Genomic DNA, 6,000 nt, shown 5'->3' on the forward strand with positions numbered 1-6,000 from the left:
AAAAAATTCTGAGTTTTAAAATGACAATTAAAATATAGGTAAAATAAAACTATACCTTATTGAACAGCATTAAATTAACTCTGTACCTATGTATTGAATTAGGTATGTAGAAATTGTTAAATAACAGTGTCTAGTAAGTGCCTCCCATGTAGTCCAGAAATGGCCACCAATGTAACCCAAACTGTCTACCCTCTCACCCACTGGCCAGCTCATGACAGGTTGAGACAGTGTGGTAAATGTTCCTCATGGAGTCCTGTCACAAGAGCTTTCCAAAGGTTCAGTCCTAAGTCCTCAGACCCATCCATTTGGTAAATCCTCCCAGTCCCTTTTCCAAACTGTTTTTCCTCTGGGTTGTTGCCATAGCTAACTCCAGCTTCCCTATATTTTGGGTTCTCCATGGAAAGGACCATGGAACCTCAGCAAGTGTTCCCAAGTGGGTAAGATCATGGGTATGCCACATCCAGTTCAGTTTAATGATGGTACAGCTACTCTTTTTCAGTTACCAGGCTGTCTTTTCAATTATTTTTATTTTATGTGTATGAGTGTTCTGCCTGAATGTAAGTACAGCACGTGCATGCAATGTCTCTGGAGGCTAGAAGAGGGCATTGGATTCCCTGGAACTGGAGTTATGGTTAGTTGCTAGCCACCTTGTGGGTGCTAGGAATTGAACCCAGGTCCTCTGCAAGAACAGCCAGTGCTCTTAACTGCCGAGTCACCTCTCCAGCCCCCAACAGGCTGTCTTAAGGAGTCAAAGACAAGGGCTTGAACTTCAAGGTCTTAGAGGAGGGTGAAGTTGACTGCCTTACTTTCAGGAAGCCTTGGCAGTGGCATGGACAAAGAGGGGACAGGAAGCACTTTCTGGAGAAAATCACCCCTGAACTCTGCTTGGATGATTTGGGAGGGGCAACCATGGACACATATCTCAGATTGTGTGTAGGGTGGAAGCAGGAGGGCCTGAGAGCAGTTAGGTGTTAAAACATCAACTAGATGACTTGAGGAGTAGATAGAAAGGTGGGGGAGCAGGTGTGGGGGGGTTACAAACTCCAGCCTGGCTGTGGCCAGCAGTGTTCACTCCTGGAAGTCACCTCAGCTCTGCTGAGGCTACAGTCTTGCACAGCCAACCTTCCCGTTGCATCTTCCTTCCCTTCCTCCTGGTGTCTCTCCCTCCAGGAGCGTTGGGTCCACAAGGGCCTGCTCTTGTTAGTTTGTTCACCAGTGGGGGGGTCTTGTGTATTTTTCACCTGTGGGCAACCACTCACACCCACCAATCCCCTGCATGAAAACTTGTGTTAAATTAGGGTTCTGTCTCTTTAAAGAGAAAATGATTGGTTTTTCTGGATTTCTCTCCCCATTACTCCTTTATCTTCAGTTATTTCTTATTAAAAAACAAGGCTGCAGCTGGGTGTGGTGGCTCACACCTTTAATCCTAGCACTTGGAAGGCAGAGGCAGGTGGATCTTTGTGAGTTCGAGGCCAGCCTGGTCTGCATAGTGAGTTCCAGGACAACTGGGACTACAGGCTGGGACTGGGGAGATGGCTCAGTAGGTAAATTAAATGCTAAAATGCTATATAATCACGAGAAACTGGGTTTGGTCCCTAGAACCCATGGAAAAAGCCTAGCATGGTGGTACATACTTGTAATCCCAGCTCTGAGGAGACAAGTGAATCCTTGGGGCTTGTTGGACAGCCAGCCTAGCCAGACTAGTGAGATCCAGGTCCCAGTGAGAGACCTATTTTTAAAAAATAGGTGAATGGCACCCGAGGAACAACACCCAAGTTGTCCTCTGGTCCTACATGCATGTGCACATATACCCACATACACATGTGCCCCTGCACACACACCACACACACACACACACACACACACACACACACACACACATATACACATAAAGCTTATACTGAAAAATGATCTCAGATCTCTATAGATGAATTTAACTTATCCAGCTGTGACTTGCCATTTGAATATTACATATTTAACATGCAGGAAGTTGGAAGTCAGCAGGAACAATTTTAGAACAGACAGATTTTAATTTATTTATTGTTTGGCAGTTTCATACATTTCTATAATGAATTTTAGACATATTCACCCAAGACAGACATCTAAGTGGAGGTGCTGTAAGAATATAAGATAGATTATTTGCTTTTCCCTATTTTGATACAACTGACAATTCCTTTTGTTCTTAATTGTATTTAATGTATTAGAATGTAGATGTTTTAGGTGGTGAAAATGCTGAGGATGGCTCCATTCATTTGAACACCATAGTGACACACTGGCTTGCTCTTGGTAGGCACTCTGTCAGTGTGAGTGCTGAATTGGATGAAAGTCAATGGAATGTAACTAAGAGAAAGGCCAATACAGGGAGTCTCTCAGCTGGGAGGATTGCTAAAAACTGCCTCTGCTGTTAGTTTTAACTGTCAATTTGATACAAGCTACAATCACCTGAGATCCTCAATTGAAGAATCATCTAGATCAGATTGGCCTATGGGCATGTCTGTAGGGCATTGTTTACATCATTAATTGACACAGAGCACTGTGGGTGGGACTATTCCCTAGGCTGGGCTTTGAACTATGTAAAAGAATAAAGAAAGCCAGCTAAACATAGCAGAAAGCAAGCAAGGACAGATCCATTCATTTATTCTGTCTCTGTTCTTGACTTTGGAAATGACACATTAAGTTCCTGCCTCAACTTCCCTGCAATAATGAACTTCAATCTCAAATTGTAAGCCAAATAAACTCTTCCCTCCCCTAAGATACTTTTGGTCAGGGTGTTTTATCACAATATCAGAAATGAAATTAGACCACCACCATGTCAGCAGTGGCCTCTGTGAGCAGATGTGGAATAAGGGTTAGAAAGTGAGGTCAATGAAGTAGGAAAGTTGGGGCACTAAGAGGTAAGAGGGCACCGTGCACGAGCGTCTTCACAACCTTGCGTATTGTATTCCCTCTTCCTTACCATCATCACATCTACCCCCTCCACATTAATACATATTTAGTAGCCCAGAATATTCCACAGATTTACATGAGATGGTCTTTTAGCATCACCTTTGCCACTTCCCTCTCCTGTATGCCTGTAGAGTTGAATGGGGTTGGTGCCAAACCTTGCCGCCCCTTTTTCCAGGAGATTAAGAACCATTACCATATGTCAGTATAGTTACTTTTCTTGTTGCTGTGACAATATAAATGATAGAAAAAAAATCTTAATGGTACGGTCCATCATGGCAGGGAAGGTATGATAGAGCTCTTGGCCATGGGAATACATAGCTGGTGTGGCTGGGACTCCTCACATCTTGATCAACCAGAAAATAGAAAATGGCTCCGTGTGCAGCCAGGCTGTAAACTCAAGGTTTGCCAGCAGTGGCCTACCTCCTTCAGCTAGTCTTCATTTCTCAGGGGCTCCACAGGCTCCTGAAACAGCATCGCCAGGTGGGGATCAGTGTTCAGGCACTACAAGGGGATATTTCACATTTAAACCATAACACCAATCACTACCATCTGCCCACTCTCTACCCTACAACCTCAGCCCTCGAGAACTTTGTATACCATTCCCTCTACTTGGAACACACTTCTATTTTTTTTCTTTAGGGATAAACTACACCTATGATGTTCTTTCTTGTATCCCTTATATAATATTTTGTTCCTTCATAACTTATTTATGCATAAGTATTTATTGAATAAATGACAATGTGACACAATATGACTTGGAGAAATCTTTAATTTAGTGGTAGGTAATGGTGAAAGGGTTAGATTGTTGAAGAGACATATAAATAATTAAATTAAAAATTTTGAGACAGGGTCCCACTATGTAGCCCTGGCTTGTTTGAAACTTGCTAGATAGACCAGACTGGCCTCAAACTCACAGAGATCTACCTGCCTCTGCCTCACACATGCTGGGATTAACGGTGTGTGCCACCATGCCCAGTCAGTTATATAGTTTTAAGTTTTATGGAAGAAAAAGTTGCTTTATTGGTAACTGGTTGGGGTGTGAGATCTTCAGGGATAGTTTAATTATCAGAAGGCAAAACTAGTAGGAAGCTGTTGCAAGTACCAGCTTTCTGGTCATGGTGCTTTCTAGTCTGTCCAGTGATTTGAGTCTCATAATGTCTTACTTATTTGTTTTCAACAATCTTTTTCATCATCAGTGAAAGGCAGCTGCCAGTCATTGTCACAGTCACATAATGATCATTTTAAACGACTTATATGCCCATGGTGATCCCCTCAAGTGATGCTTCCTTGAACAGTCAAAAAATAGAAAATTCAGCAGAAAATTGTTACAGAGTGTATGTAAACTTGCTAATTCTATTGTGCCATCAAAGTCCTAAAGGTGGAATCTTTATGCTCTGATCTAGAGACAATTCCTTTCTATGTGTTATCTGCTTTAGTTACACAATGCATGAAATTATTTTTATGTACAAATACAGTCAAGTATTTCAGTACCTTTTCTGAAAAGCATGTCATGTATTTAGTGCCCATTTCAAAACACTAAACTATTTGAAGTGATTTTATTTGTTTAAATATATTTTGAGCTCATAAAACTGTATCTATATTTGATAGACTTTTAGATTGCCCCAGTTAGAAGAGTCAGGAAATTGTTTCTTCAACATATCTGCTGAATGAATGAATGACCAAATCTATGATTTTCTTCAATTTACTGGAATGAGCTATAATGCCTAAATAAAATGAAGCCATCTTCTTCCTGGAGTTATGTGTACCTTAACTCTGGTTGTTAGTTTAAAGTTCTCTTTGTCTTGCTGGATTTATGTGAGTTATCTTCTGTTAGAGCTTTGCTGTTATTTCCTATTTCATCTCCTCCTTTTCCTTTTCCAAAAAATTTAATTTAATTGATTTATATGTGTGCGTGTGTGTGTGAGAGAGAGAGGAAGAGAGAGAGAGAGTATGTGTTTGTATATCTGTGTGAGTGTATGCACATACATGTGTGCAGAAGCCAGAAGAGCACTTGGATCCCCTGGACCTGGGGTTACAGGCATTTGCTGGATGGTTAGCTTCCTACACTGGTGTTGGGATCTGAACTCTGGGCCTCATGATTATGCAGTAAGCATTCTTAACCTCTGAGCCATCTCCCTGTGTTGCCCAGGTTGCCTCAGATGCCTGGGCTCAAGCTATTCTCCTGCTTTAGCCTCCCAAGTAGCTGGGATTTGGTACTATAAGCATGTACTGTCATGCCTGATTCTTTTTTTCTTTTTCCAAGTCCAAAGAAAATCCCAGAGGTGTCCCAAACTAGCCAAGTTACCCATACTTTGGTGTTTCTCTCTTCTGGTCTTCTTACTCCCCTGTGGTAGGTGACATTTTATTTTGCATGTTTTCTCAGTGATGTTTGAAAAAGAATCACCTTAAAATTCAAGCATATGTGATCTGTGAATAAACAGAACAACCAAGGACTGCATTTTATTTTCTTAAAAAAATAGAGTGCGCTGCTTTTTAAAAACAAAATTATTATTTTTATTTTATGTGCTTGAGTGTATTGCCTGCATATATGTAAGTACACCTGTGTTGTGCAATGTCCACAGAGGTCAGAAGAGGGCGTTGGATCCCCTGGAACTGGAGTTATAGACAGTTGTTAGCTGCTATGTGGGTGCTGGGAATTAAACCTAGGTCCTTTCAAGAGCAGCCAGTGCTCTTAATGGATAAGCCATCTTGCCAGCTCCTAGAGTGCCCTGTTTTATATGAATGGTATCTGGCAGAATAAAATCTGAGCATTTTATTAGAACACTGACTTCATTCATTTAACCTTCCTCCTGTTGTTGATGTGAGCAGAGAGCATAGATTATGGAATGAACAAACTTACTTATTATGCATTTATTCATCTCTTTTTATTTTTCTTTTCATTGAAGGGTGATAATTTCTTGCTACCCACAGATATTTGTGCTGTTTTGAAAATTAGACTTTAGCACATTGAGAAATTCTGATATATTCACATACAATCTGACATATCTTCTACAGTTTTCTTTTGAGAAACTTGAAATTTAATGATCAAAAATA

Source organism: Nannospalax galili, unplaced genomic scaffold (assembly GCF_000622305.1).
Source record: "Nannospalax galili isolate Female #2095 unplaced genomic scaffold, S.galili_v1.0 scaffold622, whole genome shotgun sequence".
In the NCBI taxonomy this organism is placed as follows: Eukaryota; Metazoa; Chordata; class Mammalia; order Rodentia; family Spalacidae; genus Nannospalax; species Nannospalax galili.